This window comes from Etheostoma spectabile, chromosome 3 (genome assembly GCF_008692095.1).
Source record: "Etheostoma spectabile isolate EspeVRDwgs_2016 chromosome 3, UIUC_Espe_1.0, whole genome shotgun sequence".
Classification (NCBI taxonomy): Eukaryota; Metazoa; Chordata; class Actinopteri; order Perciformes; family Percidae; genus Etheostoma; species Etheostoma spectabile.
Genome location: NC_045735.1, coordinates 31,564,945 through 31,589,743, shown reverse-complemented (window position 1 = coordinate 31,589,743; position 24,799 = coordinate 31,564,945). Strand labels below are relative to the sequence as shown.

Below are 24,799 nucleotides of genomic sequence, written 5' to 3'. Positions count from 1 at the left end.
AATTGAGTCTCGCCCTGACTTGCCATGTGAGTTTACTTTAATGTAGTTGTTGAATACAATGGATACCTAGGTCATTTGGTACCAAAACCAAAATAAACCAGAAAAACAGTGACCTCATCATCATAATGGCATTTGAATGGAGTTGGAGGAAGTTTAGGTTAAGTGAGAGGACATTAGTAGGATATATTCAGCAGTATTAAGTGATTAGTCTTTTTACTGCATGGCATTCTCTTCACAGGCTTGCTCATGTCATGTCATGCTCCTGTGTGGTGTAGACCACAAAATGCATTTGCTTCTTCAAACCTCATTCTGTCTAAAAGTTACTAATCTTAATTCTGCTGAATGTCAAGCTTCCATCCATATTCCAGTTACATTCCATAGAAAAGTGTGTATATCACTGGGTCTAAATGGGCACAGTTGACAATTTAACTCTATAGTATACAGTATGTTACCACTTTTCTTTGTAGGCAGCAGGACAAGCTTCAACAGAGATTATGCGAGTGGAGAAGGGAATGTATTCTGTGAAAAGTTGGGTCACCTGACTGGATTTGTGGAACATGGACCTGTCAACTTTTTATTCAGTGTAAATTAAAAGCAAAAGCCAGGCTGTCATAGAGGAACAAGTGGGCCCTTAGCAAACAAAACCAAGAAATAAAAACAAGTCAGTATCAAGCAGCATGAGGCACCACATTTAAAGGGCATTTGGGGGGCAATAAATGCCTGTGGGTCTAAATTGCTCAGTTAAAAAGCAGCCTACTGTCAGTTTGTTTTCTGAATTGCTCTTAAATGCCAGACCTGATGCAAGGCTGGTTCCTGGAATCTGCTGGCAAACTGTGAAAAAAAGGTTTACCCTACACTGCTTTATTTTACTGGAATGTTTTCTCAGCTCTAGTGTTTGTGTGTGTGTGTGTGTGTGTGTGTGTGTGTGTGTGTGTGTGTGTGTGTGTGTGTGTGTGTGTGTGTGTGTGTGTGTGTGTGTGTGTGTGTGTGTGTGTGTGTGTGTATGTGTGTTTTTGATGAAGAGAATGGGGGAAAGGGATTGGCTTAATCTCCTGGCAACTGGCTGTTTCCTGCATTGTGTCCAGGCTAGGTGAAATAGACATGCTGGGGAACAAAGGCTCAGTATTTGCATGTGATGAATCTGAGAGACAATGCTGAGACTGAATTTGAGGCTTTCCCAACTAACTTCTGAGCAAAAATGCAATCTTTAAATTCAGCTGAAACTAATATAAGGCTTCAGAGTTAACTAATTACATGGGCATCTTTTCAGTGTAGAATTCCCTATGTCATGTTCCCACAGAAAGTGGTTCCTTACTGAGCAGCAGCAGGGAGATCTGTCCTGGTTGTTCCATGTAGATTTGTTGCTGGGACAATATCACTGCCAGGACTGTTGCTACCATTGTGGAACCCAAAGTCAAATCTTCAGTAATTGTAATGACATTAGTGTATATTGAATTATCTTGTTTCTTTAGGTATTTGTTGCATTTCTATTTATTTTTTGATTTGCTTATAGTGCAACATGAAAACACATACAAGGCAATACATTGCAGAGGTGTACAATAGACTAAACCAGTGTTTTCTCGCTTCTATTCGAGGTTAGTTAGGTATGTTGTTTTTGTTCTGGTTGGCAGTTGTCTTTAGTGTGTGTGGAAATAATTATAGATTTTTCACTGGACAATTTTTTGACCAACCTCTCATGGGAAAGAGAAAAATACAAAAAAGATTTAGTTAACTGACATAACTGCTATGACGTTCAAGCGCCTAATAGCGCCCATAAAGCAGAGTTAGGTATGAACTGTGTGAGAAGTTGGTGTAAAAGAGGTGTGTGAGAAATAAATACTTTGAATTATAGATTGTAGCTTATTACATTAGTGTGAGAAGATCACATAGCATCACAGAGTCATGTTCTCCATACAAATGGTCAGAAGACAGTGTCAGGGGAGCAATTTCTTTAACACTACAAAGGGATGTTTGAAGTACAGTAACATGACTTGTGATTTCAGGAAGAACTCAAATAATATGCATGGCTCAAATGCCTCCTGTCTGAGGACAGAGACTATTCTCCTTTTGGTGGATTTTAGATTTAGATTGTATATACGACAGATAATCGATCGGGACGGGAGGGAACACTGCCGATTCTCCCTTGCGCACGTAATAAAGGTTTTGGATTGGAGGGCGCTGTGCAAGTGGCGGATACAAAAGTGGCAAAAAATGCTGGTGTGCACTGTTCTCAGATCCTGATGCAAGTATGTCCGCAAAGGAGCTTTGTTTAACCCTCCCTGGACACCAGAAATAAAGAGCTTAAAGCAGGGGTCTTCAACAGGGGGTCCTGCATGGGGGTCGCGAAAGTTTTGGTTGATTAGACTTTTTTTTATATTCCCCCCCCCCCTTGCAATTTTTCCCACTAATTGAAATGTCTTTAAATACACATTAACATGAATTCAACACACTGTAGTAAACAGATAAATGGAGGCAGAAGATGTCTTTCAGTCATCAATGCACACATGGCGCTATAGGACCAGTTTGACATAACACAATTTTATACAATATATATAATTAGGGGGTCCCCGCTCCATTTCGCCATCAGTTTGGGGGTCCTTGGCCTGGAAAACGTTGAAGACCCCTGGCTTAAAGTTCAAGCAATGCATCGACATATCAGGACTTTTAAGCTTGAAAGGATCACCCAATGAGTTTACGCCTGTGTCTATCCACCATCTCTGTTTCTGCAGGTTGAAGTAAACATATGTCAAGTTAAATCTTATTTTAGCGCTTTCGAGCATTCAGTTGCTGCATTACATTGGCCTGAGGAGTTCTGATCACTTTTGTCACAGTGTAAACTTGTTAGTTGGTCGAGTGAGCACAGTCAACAGAGAAACTGTTCTGCAAGCATATGACCTGGTCCCTGAAGCTTATCAACAGAATTAATGAGACAATATCTGGAAAATGCGCAAGAGAAGAGTACTTTGATTAATGGTGTAAGGCATGGGAGGTCAAAATGTTAGAGGAGCTTAGGGAGCTTATCTTGCTGGAAATTCAAAAAGTGTTGATGTTAAGTAAAGCAACGGTCCTGGCCGATGGCTTCATTTCATAAAGGCGTGTTCTCTGTGCCGGCCTAAAGTTAGTGTCTGAAGGAAAACTATAGTTGCCAAAATTCACGTGTAAAAACGCACCGCCAGCGATGGATGAGAACCGCGAGTGCTTCTATTGTCCTGTACTAGGTCACGTGATTGCCGTTTGTCCAACTAGTGTTGTAATCTACGTAAAACCAATTAATATAACTGATTTAGGGGCCCCATTTATATATATGTATATATATATATATAGTATAGTATATAATATACTGTGTATATATATATATATATATATATATATATATATATATATATATATACACACACACTGCTCTACAGTGTGCCTCTACACTGCCCTGGTCACCTTCCACAGGGTTTCTGCAAGTTAGGACCTTTATTAAAAGATTATTTTTGGGGCATTTTAGGCTTTTGTTTTATAGGACAGCTGAAGAGAATCACATGCAGCAAAGGGCCACAGGTCAGAGTCGAACCCGTCAAGGAGTAAACCTCTATATGAAATTTGATATATATTTCCCGACAAAAGTACAACCAAATACAGAGTCACAAAAGTACTTAGTTAATAAACTTATTAAATTTGAATAAAAGCGATACAAATAATCATCTGTGAATGTACAGCAAGTTATATTCGTACGAGCAAAAGAAAGATCTACAACACCACAGAATAAAACAAAACATTTCAGTGAGCATTACATGGATGTAGGGGAAATTAAGACCTGTTTAAATTAATTTAAGTCCTAGAAAACAACACTTTAGAAATTTTAAGATTTAAGACTTTTTTACTTTTTAAGACCCCACGGAAACCCTGTTACATGACAAACTGTCCTATATATTTTTAGGCCAGGGACCCCCTAAGCTGAAAGGGTCCCCCTTCTACATACACTGTATACAACTGAGTTGCATATTAAACTGGGTTGAATGGATAAAAATAAATATATTATTGTTAATATTTATGCATCATGTATTAACATTAAACATACATCTGGAAGGCAAAGTGAATCTTTAAGCTGTACGGCCAGTAGTTAACGCAAACCCATTTTAACGCCGTCAATTTTTTTTCCCCGGGAGATTAACTTTTTTTCTGGCCTAGACTACTTTCTAGTTTTTTTTACATGCTGTTGCAACAACTAGTAACGTTAGAAAAACAGTCCCTCCAAGATTTCGTGATGTTGCGATTGCACCAATTGCGAATTCAACCAATCACCACGACTTTGGTGCAACCAGCCATTTTGACCAATCACTGCAACTTTTACGCAAATTTGACCAATAACCAGAGTTTTCGGCGACTTCTCCCACGTGCCAGACTTTGTATCAGTATGTGACTCTGAGAACCAATGACTAAGCGGGAGTGAGAACTGGTTGACAAAACAGGTACGTCGCCAAATTAATTTTCTTGTGTTTGAGATGAAGACGAGACGCGTGTGACTCGAATATCTCAGATTCACCAACAAAATGTACAGCGAAAGGCCGTGCAAAACATGTCAGACCGTCTCTGCAGCGGGCGGTTCTGCTCAGTTCCCCCAGCGACTGACGCGCACGCGCACAAACACACACACACACACACACACACACACACACACACACACACACACAGTGGATGCAGGAAAAAACGGTGATGAGACGTACAGGATGACCTAAATTGAGGACAGCTACGCTCGCTATTGTAAGTGCAATGATAAGGCAAAGTCCAAAAAGTACTTTATTAAACCGTATGTGTGTCCCAGGCCAGAATAGGAAATGAACTAACACTATAAAGATCACCAAGCTACTGACAGAAATGTTAAATTTAATTCATTCAATAAATTATTATTTTTTGTCTTAAATCCACCAGCCACTTTCATTTGCAGCATTCTAAGCCTTATTGGTAAGGTTACTAGAAAAACTCAGCTTAGAGTAATTTTATTCTCCTCAAAACAGGTTTTATTTTTATTTTTAAAGAACTATACAAAAACAAAATCCCAACTTTTTTGCAACTTTCACTGTCTCCCACAACTTCATTGCAACAAACACACACACTTCTTTGGGCTTGCGAGTCGGCCAAAGAGTAGTAGTTTTGAGTGGATGGCGAACGCAAGACGCCAAAATGCTTTTAAGATTCTGAATGGAAAGTTTACTTTTTAAAAGTTGCCAAATGGTTCCATTGACAAGACCAAAGTGATCTGTGTGTTGTATCGTTGTGAACTGAGCTATCATCGCAGCACATCCAGTCTGAAATACCACCTGATGACCAAGCACACAGCGTACGCTGATTTCCCCCACCTACCCCCCTCCTTGTCAAAGTATTTTTTTACCCTTTTATTGATGGACAGTGTTACATTGTGTGAGAGATTATTTGCTCCAAGAGAGAATGTTACGTGTGATATTGAACACTACAGTAGGTTATATGCCACATGTTGTTTTCAATAAAAAAAAAGCACCACCTTTGAAGTATATAGCAATTGTAAGTCGCTTTGGATAAATGAGTCAGCTAAATGACATGTAATGTAATGTAATGTCACCTTAAGTTATGGTATGTGTTCATATAGGCGTTGTTTTCATGGCGTTGTTTTCATGGTAGTAATCAGTTATTCTTCCCTGACCACTTCATACAAGCCAGATGTCTGCACCTTTTGGACAAACGCGTCACGTGGGGCTGTCTGCTATCTGCGGATCTATCAAAACAGACCAACATGGTGGCTCGTTTGAAATAAGATCTCTTATTATTATGAAAATAGTACACCGAAATGTATTTCTGAAAAGGATAGGCCATGCAGTTGCTGAATCTGTCTTTATTTTAGATGAATAAAAGGTTAGTTTAAAAGATTTTCGAGAGCCGGACGCGCTTTATTTGCATGGCTGAATTCAACTTTATGCAAATGAGGACCGGGCAAATCGACGCCCCACTTCTCCAAAGTCCCCGCAATGAACGCATTGCACGGCGGCTTCTACAGAAATGAATGGGAAGCAGGGAAATTACGCTGACAATGGACACAGCTAGCACTAGCTAGTTAACTAGCAGCTAGGAAATAGATTTCTTTCATCATGCAAAATGCGTTTTTTACTTACTTTTTCATTTTTGTTTTAATATTATTGTTTTAAACTTCAAACTTATATTATATTATTGCTACACAGACAAACACTGCGTATTATTACTCAATCATATCATATATTAGTCTGGTGTGCACCCTAGTCTTATCACCCAATGCTCTTATTTAGTTTCTATTTTGATTCTATTCTCAGTTTATTTAAGTACTGTAGCTCTCATTATTTATTTCTGTTGATTTCTATACTTGTCTGTATTATTAAGCTGATGCAGCCAATGTAATAGACTGGGTGGCCAATGTAATAATTACTAAATGTAATAGACTGGGTGACAATAGCTCAGTCTGTATGGAGTTGGGCAGGGAACCGGAGGGTCGCTGGTTCAAGTCCCCGTACGGTCCAAAGTATTGTGGTGGACTGGTGGCTGTAGAGGTGCCAATTCACCTCCTAGGCACCAATGCGAGGCACCAAACCCCCAACTGCTTGGGGCACCTTTCCATGGGCATCCCCCTCACTCTGACATCTCTCCATTAGTGCATGTATAGGTCCTGAGCATGCTGTGTTTAATAACAACACAGAGTGTAAAGTGTAGTTTCCCCTTGTGGGATTAATAAAGTATAATAATAAATAAAGCACTACACTCATTGTGCTTTTTCTTTCCAACTGTTTTCCACTTTATACAAAAATGAATACCAGAAAATGAAAACTGCATGTGAGGCATGTTCGCTGAGTCAATGATTATAACTTATCCAGAACCAGTTAAGACTGGGCTTTATACCTGGTTTTGTATTACAACTGGATGGATAAGCGTTTTTTTAATGCTCTGACAGGAATTAAATCTCTGGGAAACTCAAGGGCAGGGACTGGGAGTCTATGTGAACAAAGGTTGGTGCACGGACATTTATGATGTTTCTGGCTACTGTTCTGCAGCAGTGGAATACTACAGGTCAAAGAGTTCTTCATCATTGCAGGTGATTTTAACCACGCCAAGCTCAAGAACAGCCTACCTAGGGCTGAAGTCTTTAAAGTAGCTCAAACTTTCAGTTTGTGTTCATTCTAGCGGCCGCTTTGGACTAAAGTGTTAGTGTTTAACGACACCTGCCCATAAGGTGTTTTCTTTAAGGTGCGTATTAACTACTGTAGATTAAATGTAAATGGACTGTGCTTATTTAGTGCTTTTCTAGTCTTAACGACTACTCAAAGTGCTTTTACATAGCACAGGAACTATTCACCATTCACACGCACATACATACATACACCATACACTGTGGCCAAGGCTGCTGTACAAGGAGCCACCTGCTTATGAGATAAACACTCACACACATTTACACTCAGGGCAACTCAGGGTTCAGTGTGTTGCCCGAGGACACTTCGACATGGGACTGCAGATTGGCAGGAGACCGCTCTACCACTACGTCACAGCCGGCAGATTATTTAGTTAGCGTTACTAGGAGGTCATATAGTTGCGGTGAATGTTTTGCTCAGACAGAAAATCATTCATTTCCAATAAAAGAATAACTTAGAGATGCATTGTTGCATTTCAAGTGTTGCATACGGTAATTTAGCCTACTGTGGATGTATCGTGAGCTGGACCAGGTATTATGTCACTGTGCCACGAGCCAAAGCATTAAGAGTTTGTTGTAGCAACAAACATAGTAATAACTTTGTTTTATTTAGCGCATTAATAAAACCCAAGGACGCTTTAGAGGGGGACAAAGAAAAAAAAAAGAGTAAACCAACACAAACACGGACTAAAAGACATAACATGTCTGCGCTAAATGGAATGTGGAACAAAATTTAATGTTGGCTACTGACATACAAACACATCACGCAATCTAGTTATTTTATGAATAAGATAGACATATACTTGAGGGCCAATTCTGGGACGTTTTTGAATCATTTACAATCCCGTAATTGTCTCCATATATTGAAAGCCCGACCAAGACTGACTCGGTTTTGCTGATCGTCTTTCACTTTCCCTTTTTCACTTTTTTCGAGATCATGCGTTTCTAGCCCAGGGTAACCAGTTGTTTCAGACCCAATGTTTCAGAGCTCAGAGGTGTAGCAGAAGGTTATAGGGCACAATATAGTTATGTTTTTAAGCCTAAATCAAGGTAACCTGTTGTTTTAGTACTCAGATGAACAGTGATTCATGGCCTACTACTGAGAACAAACAAAGTAATAACCTGGAAATTAACATGATTATTGATAGTGTAGTGGATAGCAAAGCGGCTTTGTATTATTTTTCATGAGGAGGGTTCGAATCCAGTGCGACCAGGATCATCCTTTTAAAACACATTTTTCCCACGGTAGAATATTGCAATAATGTCGTGCTCAGATATTCAGTTCAGTTCAGTACAGTTTATATTGAGCCAGTAAAAGCAAGTAAACTGTTTATGAATATGTAGCGAATCTGTCGACGTGCGAGAAACTGAGCCTATATAAACCTATAACAAGCACAAACATATACTATGATATATATATATATATATATATATATATATATAGTCTAGTAGCCAACTAGGTGAACCCGGAAATGTTGAGTACACCAAAGTTTTATTGCAGAAGTGTGAAGTATGGGTCCCCTGTATACGGAAAATGACGGATGCTAATTTGCATATGTTGAGCAATTTGCATAATTTGCATAATTAGCAATATTAGCTTAATCGTCCAGTTTGACTACATATTTTGCACTGTATGGCCAATTTCTACAATATGTGAGTGGTTTTAGGGGTTTTAGAGGATGCTTATTTCTTTTCTGGCATTTTCAGATTTCAAAGAGGTAAATTTAGTACTTATTGTGATTTATTTAGGTAAGTTCCAATTACTTTCAGGCATAATTATTATAGGTTATTTTTATGGTAAACACAATCTTACATTTCAGAATCATGAGTGTTTTTGTGAATGTTGATGCATTGTTTTTAGGGTTTAGTTAAGCTGAATCCCCTCCTGACACTTTTGAATATCCAATGCTTTTGGATAAATGATGAATCTTTGTTTGGCTGAATGTTATGCATTTCTGGAGGAAAAAGCAATGCAAGTATTTGAAATAACTTCTTCTGATCTTGCAACTGTACGATACATATTAATAGGGTAGCTATTTAAGACTTTAAGAACTATGTGCAAATATACACTTTATATATGCCATTCAAGACAGACCCTGTAAGTCGCTAGGGCAACCTCCAAATGGCTGCCCATGTTGGTCAACCAGTTGCAAGATCCAACAAGGGCCCAGTTAAAACTCCACCAAATGCAAGACTTAAAACTGAGTCTGGGCCAACCGAGTCAGCCACCAGACGCAAGGCTAACCAAGAGGGCCTTACTCCGCACTACACAAAGCACACATTGGCTACCACCTTCAGGCAAACTGCTATGACTCACAATGAATTAACAAAAGGCAGCCTCATCAGCCTGATCCACCAGCTGTGGATATCACCTTATTTTGGATGGGACAAGACTACGGGCCTAAAGGAAGGAGAGGAACTGATTATGCCCACCCAGGATTCAAGTCCAGTTGTTCCTCTTGCTTTGTTACTTGTTGTCAGCTGTGGTTGCAAAGCCGGGTTGAAACCTTGCACATCAGCAAAGCGCAGCTGTACAGCTGTAGGTCTGGCCTGTAGGCCTACCAGTTAGTGTTTCTGCAAAGGCAATGATGGTATATGCTGCATCATACTTATACAACACCAAGAGCACAAAGAGAGGGATGAAGGGTCTGGAGAAGATGATGACAGAAAAGAAGAGGATAGTAAAGATGGTCTGCTGCTTTCCATAGCAGTGCCTGTAGGGGGACACGTCTTCCATGAAGGCAGCTAGTGACTTCAGTGCTGGGGACCTTAGGCGCTTTTTGGTAAATTCCATACCTGGCTGCATCAAGGTTACAAAGTTCCTCTGATTGTACAGAGCCAGAAAGAAAGCCCTTGTTGCTTTTGTGATCTGTAACTTTGGGGCTTCTGCCTGTCTAATGCAGTGGAGAAGCTTACCAGGAACGACTCTTATGGCATTGAGTGCAGTCACCTTCCCCTTCCCCAACAGGATATGAGGTGGAATCACATCCCGAAAGAGCATGCATGGCCAGAATGGAACCACATTGGTCACCCAGATTCTCTGCAATTGCATTTATGCTGAGAATTGTGCCATTTTATCTGTAGGTTAGTTATTATACCAGACTTCTAACACCATAAACCATAAGCCAAAGACAGTTATAAGTGATATATCCGCCTCATCATGAGTGGCAATGCTGTCAGCTTTACTGACCATCATGATATTACTTCCTACATTGAAAGTACACAGGAGTTTTCTCAGCCTTTGTTTGTTGTGCTTGTTTTTCAAGACTTGTCTCGACTAGGTAGAGGTGAAGTCAATGAGAGCATGTAGGCTACTCTGTGGAGCTCTGTCCTTTTCTTCTATGTCTCTCATGGTCCTTTGCAGACACCTGCAAATATCTGTCAAAGATGACAAATGTTGGGTGTTGTAACAATTAAGCCAACGTCCCATGCTGGCTGCAAGATCTGCCACTGTCCCAGACAATGGCCAAACCATGATAAATGAGCTGGGACGCAATGACAACATCTGGTGGCTGGGTATGGCAGACTGGAACCATGAATTAGCTAAGAGAACAGTTAGCCTCCACTGGTAAGCTGATGCTAATTTAGCTAACAGCTATTTTGACTAATCACTAGCTGACAGTTTGATTCAGCCTAAAATAACGTTATTCAAAGTAAACAGTACGAAAGCAGCAACAGCTAAATTAAGATTTTACAGTAATAATAAAGACAAGTATTGAGTGATTGTATTTTATATGAGCACAAGTAAAGTAAAACTGACGTAACAGCTGTTATATATTTCAACAGTTATTTAGTTTTGAGGGTCTTTTACATGCGGTCTCAGCTGGTGGTTAGCTGAATAGCTGTCAGCTAACGAAAGTTAGCTTTCCAGTGGCGGTGAACGGACTTTCTTTAACTATCTACGGGAACAGATTGTGCAGTATCGTAAGGTCATAAATCCGCGTTCATCATGATATCATCTGCGCATGCTTGAACATCTTGCACATGCGCAGGACAGTCGTGTACCGACAAGCTCTATTGCGGAGCACACAACTTAAGTTATGTTGTACCAAAAATTATCGTTCCTTAAAGTTTGGTGGTTTGTGATTAGCTCGCACTGTTGCTTGCTCTGGAGGAGACTACTAGAACTGTTGGGTCCTTGTAAATTCTGGAGTGTGGTCTATCTGTATAGTGTCTTGAGATAACTCTTGTTATGAATGATACTATAAATAAATTGAATTGAAATGAATTGAATTGTTCGATATGGCTATGAGTTAATAACGCCGGCGTTCTGTTTAAGGAAGACATGCTTTTTGGTCAAACTACTTTCTTTAATGATTAAGTTTTCCATATAATAAATGTTTCAACTACTTTAAAACTAGACTATGCTCCCTTGCTTTACTACATACTTATTACAACTACAACAGCTAGCTGCCACATCTTATTTGCAGGAAAACATGACCTAACCTCAAAAAATGTCAACAAATTTAGGTTATCAACATTTATATCAAAGAGCAAGAGTTGAAATGTAAGGTTATAGTGTTTACCATGAAAATAACCTAAACGTTTGTCCAGAGTTAATAAAAAATGTGTTTAAATTATCCAAATTTGTTATAGAATTGCCATTTTGAAGTCTAAAAGTGACAGAATTGAATTCAGCATCCTCTTAAACCTCTTAAATCATTCCAATATTGTAGAAACTGATGGCACAGTGCAAAATCTATTGTCGATCTGGCCGATTCCGCTAATTCTGCAAATTTTGCTAATGAACAAAGATTCTCATTTATCCAAAAGCATTGGATATTCAAAAGTGTCAGGAGGGGATTCAGCTTAACTAAACCTAAAACAGTGCATCAACATTCACAAAACACTCATGATTCTGAAATGTAAGATTGTGTTTACCATGAAAATAACCTATAATTACACCTGAAGTAATTGGAACTTACCTAAATAAATCACAATAAGTACTAAAATTACCTCTTTGAAATCTGAAAATGCCAGAAAAGAAATCAGCATCCTCTAAAACCCCTAAAACCACTCACATATTGTAGAAATTGGCCATACAGTGCAAAATATGTGGTCAAACTGGACAATTAAGCTAATATGCTAATTATGCTAATTATGCAAATTGCTCAACATATGCAAATTAGCATCCGTCATTTTCCGTATGCTGGGGACCCATACTTCACACTTCTGCAATAAAACTTTGGTGTACTCAACATTTCCGGGTTCACAATGGGGCTCTATGGGCTGGCTACTAGACTAATACATACACTACCGGTCAAAAGTTTGGGGTCACTTACAAATTTCCATGCCACTCCATTAAAGACATATAGCTGATCTGAGTGGGTGGCTGATCTTTAATGCAATATCTACATTGCCCATTATCAGCAACCATTCATCCAATGTTCCAGAGGCACATTCTGTTTACTAATCTGATAACATTTAAAAAAACTAACTGAGAAAACACTGGAGAATCCTTTTGCAATTATGTAAGCACATAATGTAATTTCAAAACTGCTGACCGGGTTAAAAAAAACAATGCAACTGACCTCAGCTGGTATTCTGTCTATAATGGAGTGCAATGGAAATTTCTAAGTGACCACTTAAATGAGCACTTTATTATATGGTCTGTTACAGCCATCAGGCTTGGCCTAAATCCTCTGGACCACGGGTCTTCAATGATTTTTAAGCCAAGGATCCCTTAACTGAGAGACACACTGAGCAGGGACCCCCTACTACATGGTGTATAAAATGAAGTGGCCTACACCAATTAACCTGGACCTGCAATAATGTGTGGGCAACCTCAAGCCTTTATGCAGTACATTTTTAGTGCATCTTATTCTTCTTTATATTCTTATTTAATTATATTCTTCTTCTTCTATAAATATTCTAAATAGCACAAATCCTTCATCCCACAAATGTGAAAACACACTAAAGAGAAGTTTATTACTACACTACTGCACTAAGAACAGAAAACACAAACTAAAAGTAAAACTTCCTTGATGCAAAATCATGAATGATGTCATTGTATGAAATCTGCTCCCTTATTGAGTGATTGACACTGATGGAGCAAGGCCAATGAGCCGTTCCTGGGACATGGTGGACCTCAGGTATGACTTGATCAACTCTAGTTTTGAAAAGCTCTTCTCTCCTTTCCACAGTGACTGGCAGAGTAAGAGCAATCCTGAGAGCAGTCCAAACCAGCAACATAGGCGCTGATTTATTTTTTCCTCCGTGGGTGTTCAAGATTCTGAAACTTTGCATATCTTTCAACACAGGACAGCTCCACTTCTCAAAAGTACAGATAGGATTGGAGATGAGAAGTTTAACTGACACTAACCGTGATTAGCTTCATGGATGCTCAGTATTAGCAGCTTTATGTGCATGGTATGTTCTCAGTAAGCAGGGGCTCTGTTGTGCTAGTAGCAGCTAATATAGCGTCGAGCAGAGTGCTAACCTGCAGCAGAGAAGACAAGCAGGCGACAGCCACAAACATTTTTCATTTTCAAATTTGTAGTCTTAAGCCCAAACCAACGCTGACTCACGTGACATCACTTGAGGACATTTATTAGACTTCACACTGCTCCCTTTGAAGACACTCAAGGAAAATACTACTTCATAAACATATGCTGCAGTACTCTCCAACACCTGGAAATGGTGGAAATAAAGTTCCACTTTAATACTCCACACAGCTCTCCCACAGTTCATCCTAAAACAGTCACACGTCTTAAAAGTAAGCTTGCAGAAATAATAAAAAATTATCAAAATCATCAAATCATCGTTGGAGCAGAATGTAGCAACTGATATTTCAGTGAGAATGATACTTTAGGGCAGGGGTGTCAAACTCAATTTCAATAAGGGGCCACATTGGAAATAAGAACCCAGCAAGGGCCAGACATGTAGAGTTTATTAACATGCTTTTATTTAACCAAAAAAGTCAAATATCTTTGACATTATGATTGCATGTCTCATACAGTCTTCTCATTTATAGTTGACAGTCAACATAAAGGCCAAAAAAGTCAGCAAAGAAGTTTGGTAGCCATCATAGAAAAAAATCAGAAAAAAACAAAGCTTGAAAAAACAATTTTGAAAAAGCAAAGGAAAAAAAAGTAGGTGGGCTGAAATTTATGAGGGGCCGGATTTGGTCCGCGGGCCTTGAGTTTGACACGTGCTTCAGGGCAATAAAGGGTCAGCAGCAAGAGCTCATTCTGTCAAGTCAGTATATAAGTGATCGTTTGCAGTGAAATTGTTACTTGACTGACAGCATTCTATTCATATTCAGTAAATGTGAGGATGATTTCCTGTTTCCTGCCCTTTCATAAACAATAAAAAGGTCAAAAAGGAAGGTTGGAGTAACAGACTTCGCACTTTGCAAAGCTGACGCATACCGATACCTGGGCAGTGCCTGGGCATGCCTCGGCTCCCTGTGTTTACAGGTGACGAACGCATGAAATGTAAGGAAAGGAAGGAACACTGACAGGGTAACACTGAGAAGGGAAGAAAGACTTTCCTTTAACCCCATGACGCTAACTCACACAGAAAGCAGCCAACCTCCTCTATCGAAATATCTTCCTCTGACACGTATTACTGGTTTCTCAAAAAACACACAGAAACATCTGAGTAAAGTACTTCCTTCCTAAAGTCCACACTAACAGGCACATGGGTTTGGATATATGCCTCCACCTAACAAGCAAATAAAAAGCTGTCCATACAATGAAACACAAGACGCAAACAGCTGCACAAACAGAACACACACACACACACACACTAACTACTTGAAACACTCTCTCCAACGGAACTTCTGTCAAATAAGGAAATGAAGAAAACACCTTCCCTAACCCTTCTATCAAAGGTTACACACGCTGAAAGCTGACAGACAGACACACCAGAGGTCATTACTGTACATTACCATGTGGTTGACCGTATCTACTGAACATTAGAGCTCCTGCTCTCATAATCCAGGCACTGTGTAGTAGAATAATCCGGGAGTGCAGCAGGCTGCTGGGAAACACACTGTCAGAGAGCCAACAAATCTTCCCGGCGCGCTGTTATCACATTCCCTGTTTTTCTCCTCCCTCCTTCTTACACTTCCCTCCCCTTCTCTCTCTCTCGCTCGCTCTCTCAGCCAGTCTGTTTTTCTGACATGCCAATGGTGTGCATCAGCAACTAGCAGCGACAGGTCGTGGGACATCTATCTTCCCCTGGGAAAAGCAGGGAAAACCATTATGGTTTCATTTTCATTTAGTTTGAATTCCTATTTCAGTCTAACAGCCAGTGTTGGGCAAGTTACTTCCAAAATGTAATACATTATAGATTACTAGTATGACTCTGCAGCTAGTTTGTGAATTTTAACACCAGATGAATAAAGTCTCCTATTTATTCACTTTAATACATCATAGATTATTCATATTTTGTATAATTAATATGAATATGCAAGGTAACTACAGCTATAAAAATAGATAGGTAAAACGTACAATAGGCAAGTAGGAGAATGAAAATACTCAATTAAAAGTACCTTACAGTTGTAATGTAAAATGTTTCTTTAAAGCACTTGAATTAAAAAAAAACATAGTGTTAAGTTTAAAACAGAAGGAAATAGTCAATTATAGTGTGATTAAAACTCACCACCTACATTATGCACAGTACTTGATTTACAGCTGATATGTAAAAAGGTACACAACTTTATTTAACATTAATTTAGTTTTACTGCGAACCGCCACAGGAAGTGCTTTTATTTTGAAGTAGCCTACACGGAAGTTGTCTGTTGTGTACTTTTGCTAGGTTACTGAGACAAACATGAAACGCTAGATGCAAAACATGTCCATGTGCTTTCTTTAACTGTCTATGGTCTGCTCACTTTGTTGATTGTAAAACTGCAACATATTGAACAGTAAATGGTCGCAGTAAAAGACAAGAGTTTTTGGTCGTCATTCAAAGCCATTCCACAACAGGCTGATAACATTCAATGCTATTACGTGTAGCAAGTCTCAGCATTATGTTTCTATCTGTCAGCAGCTCGGACACACTGCTGTCCGCGGACGTACCGTCACCTGTTGGGACACAGATGTTGTCCGTACCGTCTCACAGAGACGGACAGCTTGCTTCAAAGCAGTGTAATAACTCCAGAAAACCATATCTATCTCTCAAATGTATCTCTGCAGTCACCTCATGGAATACAGCAGCAGGAAATAACACTCACAGTTTGTTTCGCGGCTTTGGTAAAGTCTAAAAAAAAAAAACACCACTAAATGCTGCGTTAAAATGCGTTGTAACTCGCGTTACTGAGATTGTAACGAGTACAATATTACTGGAATTTAACTAGTAGACTAATGCGTTATATTACTGCGTTACAGACAAAAGGATTACATTACTGTAATTGCGTTACTTTTGTAACTCAGAACACTGCTAACAGCTGGGTGTGAAGTTCAGTTTATTTAATGAGCTGGCCTCTAACTAGATATGATAGCTGATAGTGAGATAGGGATTTTGGAATGCACAACAACTATAACTAAACAATGTCTTGTTTCTTGTCGCAGTGATAAGCTTTGAAACAGTTGTTGTAGTTACCCTGTTCACATTTCTGGAATGTTGTTAAGTGCATATGCACCCCACCCTACTCCGAGAAAATCCTCCACTTCCTCTGCCTTTACCCCTATTAAAGGAGCAATATGTTACATTTCTGCATTAAAATTCCTAAAAACGACTATAGTACGTTTGTAATATACTATTTTGTTGAGTTGTGTACTTCCATTATCCTAAATGTTTCCACCAACGTTCAAACCCTGATAAATCTCTTATTTTGTTTTAATGACGGGACAGTCCATTTAGCCGCCTGTAAGTGGCTTCATTAAACCTTTGACCCCTCTCGTTACTCTAACTTCCTTCAAAACACGGGCACCCACATGATACGTTTGAGAGTCATCTTAAATCATACAATGTCACAAAAAGTCTAATACTCCATAAGTAACCATGATACAGCTGGTTTTCTGCCACACTGTATTATTTTGTCATTGATTACATGCCACTTACAACACAGTAATACAGCAGAGATCCTATTTATTGATACATTTCAATATTGATAGATCCAGCTTATAGTGCTACGTTGACAAGTAACGTTAGCGTTAGCTCATGCTAATGCTCGGCAGGGAACGTCAACGTTATGAGGTTACAACATCATTCAACACATTCCTAAAGTAATTTTAAGGATAATTGTTTTGATCAAAAGTTAACATCAAAAAGCACTGGGCTAACCCACGATTATGTTCCCCAGCATAACGTCCACTAACTCCAGGGCAGTTCACTGCATGGGTTTGGTGTTTTAAAACTTTCTTGTGCCAGCAATAGACGCAGTGATGTTTCCTGTTTCCTGTAAGCGACTCTCCCACTGCCTCAAAACACGGCTTGACAGAGATGGTGGCTTAAGGTATACCTCCTGGCCCAATTTTACCAAATAGTTGTGTTATATGGTTCAAACTCTAATATGATTACAGAAACTGTGTTTTTGAATGACATATCTGTCCTGTAATATAGCCTACGCTCCAGATAGTTAATTAGGCCACAACTAGGTTAGAGTCCCCTTTCCAACCTGCTTGCTATTTTGTGCTTTCTGTTTCCTTTTTTTGTTGACGAGAAGTTTTTTAGGGTTTTAGGGTTAGGGTTAGTAAGCAAATTTTACAGACCAAATAGCTTTAGAATGATCACTAGATGATCACTGAAACAGAAATCTGAATTTCTAATTCATATAACGAGACAGGAACTATTACTTTCAGGGACCGAGACCTAGTCATCTACTTGACATTAGATTAAGATCCAGTGACCATTTCGCAGATATTAGCGCTATTTAATCCTCAAATGGTAATATCAGGGCCCTGTTGAAATAAATAAATCTTTTAAGAAATTTTATTCCAATTTGTATAAATCAGAAGTTACTTTGAATAAAATCCACTGTGACAGCTGGTTGAATCAGCTCGACTTGCCTCAACTATCAGCAGAGGAATCAGCTAACTTACACAAATTAATCACTTTAGAGCAGTGGTTCTTAACCTTGTTGGAGGTACTGACCCCCACCAGTTTCATATGCGCGTTCACCGAACCCTTCTGATGATGGCCAAGCGGGGCGTGTCATCACGAATCATATGAGTCGGGTGTGTGTCTTGACCTCCGCCGAACCCCTGGGACTGACTCACCGAACCCCTGGGGTTCGATCGAACCCAGGTTAAGAATCACTGCTTTAGAGGAACTAAGACTGGCAGTACTGAATTTGTTTCCAGTTTCTAGATCCTCCCGCTAAGGCTGCCCCTTATGTCCTGCACTATTTGTCCTCACTCTAGAGCCTCAGGCTCAAGCCATTCGCCAGTGGATTATGGTGTCACCAATATGCATTTGTAATACACAGCATCACCTCTCACTATTTGCGACAATGTTGTTGTTTTTGTTTTAGAAAACCCCTTACCTTCTATCATTTTGCAAGGAGTATGAATGCTTATCAGGCGTTAAAATGAACTGGTCAAAGTCTGCACTGCTTCATTTAAATGATCCTGCTCGCAATTCAATCATCCTTGCTAATATCCCCATTGTTAAGCAGTTTAAATATTTAGCCAATGAGGTCTTCCCCTGCTTAAACCAGATTGTTAAACATAACTATTTTGTTACTCTGAACGTTTTGAAAGATATAGAGAAATGGATCGGTCTCCCCATGTCTATTTAAGCCTGTATCTCCGTGGTTAAAATTAATGTTTCACCCAGGATTCATTTTGTGAGCTCTATGCTACCTCTCTTCCCCTCCTTCTAGTTAATGGCATAAATTACAATCAGCAGTACTGAAATTTATCTGTAAAGGAAAACAGCCGTGACTCAAGATGTCTACTCTACAGAGGGGGAAAGAGGATGGTGGCCTTTCAGTTGCCAACTTTAAACATTATTCTTGGTCCTTCGTGTTAAGAACCCTCCTTACCTGGTTTAACCCAGATATGTCTGTTTGCTGGCATACCTTAATGCTACAACACAGCCTTGGTCACTCCATGACGTTCTTTTTGCCAATATCTCTAACAAACAGTGCCAGCTATGCTTTGGCTCCATTATCTCTCATCTTATCAAAACTTGGAAATTAGATGAAACATAGTGCCATATAGCTTGTAACTGGCACACATTTTCTCCATTATTCAAAAATACAGCTCTCTTGATTGGAGGGATGCCTTTAACAGCTTCAAAGTGGTAACATAGGGGGATCATCGTCTAGAAGACATTTTTAGCGAAGTTGGCTTGTTACCCTTTTCTGACTTACAAAACACATTCAATCTACCACGTTCCTCTTTTTTTAGCTTCAATTGAGATCAGCACTCTAGGCATAGAGTGTCCACTGGCAGAGGTCTCTTCCCATCCATCCTATCCGGAAGTTATTTACTATGCAGCCAAAAACCTTTGGTATGGTATCTAGGTTTCATCAGTTCTTGGTGTTATCTGGCCTCTCTGCCCTTCTTATTGAGAGGATCTGGGCACGCGATTGCCCAGGCCTGAGTATCGATCTTGACTGGCATGATGTATGGTCTAACATTCCAGAAGTATCTCGCAATCCAGACCATCAGCAGATTCACTACAATTTCATTCACTATTCAATTTCATCTCACCCCTGTGAAAATGCATCACATGATAATAATTGACAGCCCTTTATGCACTTTCCGCCCACTAAAAGCTAAAGGTACATACTGTATTTTCACATGATCTGGGAGTGCTCTCCTGTTGGTCAGTTCTGGAACCTTATTGCATCCAAAATATCTGCCCTGATTAATGATACTGTACCTGTTACTGTCAATGTTTTGATTCTGAATGATCTGTCAGCCCTTCACCTCACTAAAACTCTGCACTGTGATGTTTTTGCTGGACTTACAGCGGCCAAGAGAATGATTGTAACCCGTTGGAAACCACCTCATGACTTGTCTATTCGTACATGGACCCTTTCTTTTTGGATGTCATATATATAAGGCTTTGCAGGGTTTGCATAAATGGAGTGCCTGGAAAGACTTTGAAGACTTGGCTCAGCATTGAAATCCATGCTGTAGACTTGTGCTATAGCCTTCTTGCTTCTGTCTGTGTGTGTGTTTGGTCCCTTTTGTATTATGCCGGTCTCCCAGTCAATGCCTCTTGTTTTTTTGTGTTTTTCTTGTTTGTAAGCTGCAGACACAGGGAGACACAACAAAAACACAACAGCGAGACCCATTTCTTGTTTTTGTTGTGTAGGAGGGATTGTGTAGGAGGGGCACTGTGCCTTCTTCAGTATGTGTAGTGTAGTTTTCTGTTTATTGTTATCTGGACCAATGCTTTGCACTTTTGCTTGAATAAAAAAAATTAAAAAATTGATCGCAAAAAAAGAAGAAGCATCAGACAGAAGGCCAGGAGGCCCTGATGAGGAACTCCGGGTTAGAAGTTTCTTTTAATGAGTGAAAATAATTTTGAGTTAGGTTTGCAGATTTGACACTAGTGACTTCTCCATTTGGGCTGTGAGTAACGATTATTAACAATTATTTTTTTATACTTGGTTAATCTGTAGGTTGAATCAAGTATGTTGATTTGTATGTATGATGTACGACCAACAGTAAAATATATAAATATTTTAATTTTACTATTAAAGAAAGAACAGCACGAGGTGCCTGGGTGGCTCACTTGGTAGATCTAATGCCCCATGTACAGAGGCTCCGTCCTCACTGCTACAGCTGCAGGTGCAATTCTGACCTGTGGCTCTTTGCTGCATGTCATTCCCCTTCTCTCTCCCCTTTCGAGTCCAAGCTGTTCTTTCAAATAAAGGCCTAAAATGCCACAAACAGCAGAAATTCCCATTAAGCTAAAGAATAGAGAACTTTTGACATTTTTGCTTGAAAAACGATTAAAACAATGATTCGATTATCAAAATAGTTGCTCAAGGTTTCCCTCGATGTGCTCCAAGCCAAGTGGCCTACCATGCTTAAATGCCCCCCACGAGGCCTACGTACTTGACGTTTTTTTTAAACTACAGTCATATTGCGCGGCTCGGTTAGACCTAGTCATATTTTTTCAAATATCCAGTTAGCTTTTAGCACTGACTTAATCTAGGGCCCTATGGAATCCATCTTGTAGCTTTATTAAATTCTCAATTTCGCAATTCTGTTAATTTGTCTATGACAGAAACTACTGGGCTCTACATTCGATCAGTCTGTGACTGGTCCGAGCCAGGCCCTCATCAAAAAAGATAATTGCCACCAGACCTAACAACTTTTCTGGGTGAAACCCTGTTGTTGATTATTTTTTGGTTGATCAAATAATTGTTTCAGCTTGTTTTAGCTAAGACTGTGATCACAGCCTTTATCTAAATAAATGCATGGCATGTATTCAAATAAAGGGTAGAACACACTGTGCAGTACCTGAGTCTTATCATGCTATCATGCAGATGAGCCTCCAGCTCTCTTTATCTCTGCCTCGTCATGCATTTTACTGTCACACCCATGTTGTTGTGGGAACTGCTCCGCTCTTCTACACTTACACATGACAGAAACCAGGGACATCTGCATACTGATATGAAAAAATATACAAACAACAAACTGACTGTTTTGATAATTAAGTATTCATATTGTAGAGGAAAGGTAGTAAACAGAAACTTGATGCTACAAACAACTGTGACTGAAACACAGTGACTTTAAATTAGTAAGAACTGATGAAGAAGACTATATCCCCCACTCATGCCTATGTAAAAACATTTCCAAACCAGTTTGATATCAACAAACTATTTTGATAATCAAATAATTGTTTAGTCATTTTGTAAGCAAAAAAGGCAAACACTTGCTGCTTCCACCTTCTCAAATCTGAACATTTGCTGCTTTGGAAGGTCACCAGTTAGATGGAGCATGAATCAGATTGGGAAAAGTGAAAGAACAGCCCTAGCCCGTCATTTGCTACCACCATGCATCCATGTGGTCCCAACCCCCCTCTTGTTATGATTGTTATAACTTTTGTTATGATTTCATACTATAAATAAAATTGAAAACTGAATTGGATATATGAGGCTATATATCATCTTAAATTTTGGATATCTTAATATAGTGATATGACAAAAGTGTTTTACAGGCTGCATAACAGTAAAGTGGTGTCTTTTTCTGAATTTGCAGACTGTTCTAGCGCTTCTAATGGTTGCCTCCACCCATTTAGTCAGTGTATCCACATTAGTGATGATTATTTATGACGATACTCATTGTGTTAATATTTAGTAAAAGCACCAATAATCAACCCTACATTATTGCTGCACTATAGACATCCATGTATTTGTTCAAAAATGTAATTTTTTTTCTCTATATTACCCAGGTCTAAGCTGTTCTGTGTCTTTGCAAGGCATTCCTGAAACTGCTTTAAGTGAAACATAACTGGATGAGTAAAGATTAAAAGGAGCATTGAAACTTGGCATGAATAAGCTGAAAAATCGAATGAGATCAGACCAGGGGTCTGTAGGGTTTATAGCATAGTATGGGTGGAATGGTTCACAGAAGTCACGGTTTGGTTCATTCATCGGTTCAGACATCACGGTTTGGTACAAATTCCGTACAACAGAGGGAAAAGCAAAAAAAATTTTTTTTATTGTTTATGTCTCAGGCTGGACCACCTAGTGTCATAAAGTCTCTCCAGTGAGCTAGCTGCAACAGCCTGAAGTGTGTAAGATCATCATCTCCAGACTCCATCTGGAACTAGTAAACAAAAGAAGACAATCAGCTATAAAAGTGAAAAAACAGCATCTCTGTTATCTGCAAAGATAAACTAAATTAATGCTAATGCTAATATAGTAATATATAGTATATATTGCCCAGGGCCAGGTCAGCATTGCGGTGTCTTTCAGAAGACTGTTTTGGCGTCCACAAGAGAGAAATACCTTGCATGCTCGCTGGACAATACCTGCATCTTTTCTACAGAAAGTTGCCAGATATGTCACTAGTTGCTTCAAATGAAAAACTGCTAAGGGGGGTCTGAAAAGTCGCTAAATCTAGCGACAAAGTCATTAGGATGGCAACAGTTAGTGCTGCAATCTCTGACTCACTAAAACTGCATACATGGGCGGAGCTCGGCTACATACGGCGCGAAAAGCCTCAGAGCTAAGGCGGGGCTACAAAGTAGGTGTTCCTGAAGAACCTGTGTATCTAACAGTTAGTTCTGCATTATGTTAGGTAATTTGCGCGCAAGTTTTATTTATTTTTATACTGCGTATTCTCAGTGTAAATTCATGTACCAAACCGTAACGCCCGTACCGTTTTGGTTCAATAGGAATACATGAACCATTCCACCCCTAATGTATAGACTGGGTAAGTGAAGCCAAAACATCTGGCTCGCCCCCTAGTGGATGGCTGCAGTATAGGTCATAAACCAGGCCCCCTCCATGATAGCGGATGGGACATAACCTGAAAAATCTAAATACATTTTTTTCCAAAAGATAAGTTCTGTCATTGGATGTTTGTTCAAGTGTTCATTTATCTCATAAATGTGGGTTTTTTGTAGTTATTTGGTGCTATGAAAACAGAGCAAAGCACCATGATTGACAGCTGTGATTGACTCTCAATTGGTCAGGCAGGTGTATGGTGACTTTGATTCCGCGGCCCCACCGCCCAATCACCGCTGCGTAGACTCTAGCTTCAAAATTACATGATGGCTGTACTTGTATCTGAATATTTTGGCTTCACCTTTGTACAGTCTACGGATTAGAACATTACATTCAGCTCTTTCTTGTGTAGAAATTACATTTTTGGTTTTATGGTGGTGCTAGAGGAAAGCTCATGGAGTTAAAAAAAAAAAAATCCCCGGGAGGTCATAAATATTAGGTCGCACCATGAGCAGTACAAACACAATATGTACACAAGGGCATAAGTTTGGGTTCAACATTTGGGAGGTTGAGATCTCCACTTTTGAGCAAAATTGAAATTCATTTTTTGCATTCTGCAACAATTTATGGTGCAAATGTCTTTATTTATGTAAAGGAAATTGTGATAGGTTTTTGAGGTGGGTTGCACTGACAGGTTTTAATGACTTCATCACCCATTACCCATCCCCTCTGTAAATTACGCCTATGCATGCATGTATAATGCATTTGATTGGTATAAACTGATGCTTAGTTACACACATTTATAGATGCTGACAAATTAAGCCTAAGCAGACGTGGTCAACAGAAACAGACAGCGACCGCTGACACCTATTATAAACTTATTTTGCTCAGTGACCAAACATTCCTGCAGAGTGACTCACAGTGTGAAGTGAGCCACGGTTCACACAATGACTGCTGTTGCTGGTCAGGACAGCGAGGGCTACTGGGGACCAGGACACACTGTCCTGGCTCTGACCTGGACCAGGGAAACTGAGACCACTGACACATCAACTATACTGTTGTTCTGAGTCAGTGGTTGAAAGTCCAAATGTTGAGGTACTTGCACTTTACTTGAGTCTTTTCTTTTCATGCAACTTTCTAATTCTACTACAGCTTTAGCTACTAGTTACTCTTCACATTACGATTTGTGCACACAAAACACAAGTAGTTTATCAAATCTTTTGTTTTATTATAAATGAAACAAGACAATAATATAACTGCCTACAAGTCCAGCTGAGATGACTGGACCATTAAACACACTGTTTGGATCCTTTACA

The 24,799-nt window shown here is 39.5% G+C and overlaps 1 protein-coding gene and 2 long non-coding RNA genes across 3 annotated transcripts in view; all 3 read right to left on the bottom strand.

Moving 5' to 3' along the window:
• LOC116676215 (kinase suppressor of Ras 1-like) overlaps window positions 1–24,799 on the bottom strand; it is a 72,368-nt gene that overhangs the window by 21,982 nt on the left and 25,587 nt on the right.
• LOC116676754 (uncharacterized) lies at window positions 1,091–8,088 on the bottom strand. Its single transcript, XR_004328826.1, has 3 exons — window positions 7,972–8,088; window positions 5,973–5,974; window positions 1,091–1,104 (listed from the first exon to the last, which is right to left on the bottom strand). It is a non-coding gene; the product is annotated as an uncharacterized LOC116676754 (long non-coding RNA).
• LOC116676699 (uncharacterized) lies at window positions 16,013–24,659 on the bottom strand. The gene is made up of 3 exons (XR_004328809.1): window positions 24,646–24,659; window positions 24,520–24,521; window positions 16,013–16,108 (listed from the first exon to the last, which is right to left on the bottom strand). It is a non-coding gene; the product is annotated as an uncharacterized LOC116676699 (long non-coding RNA).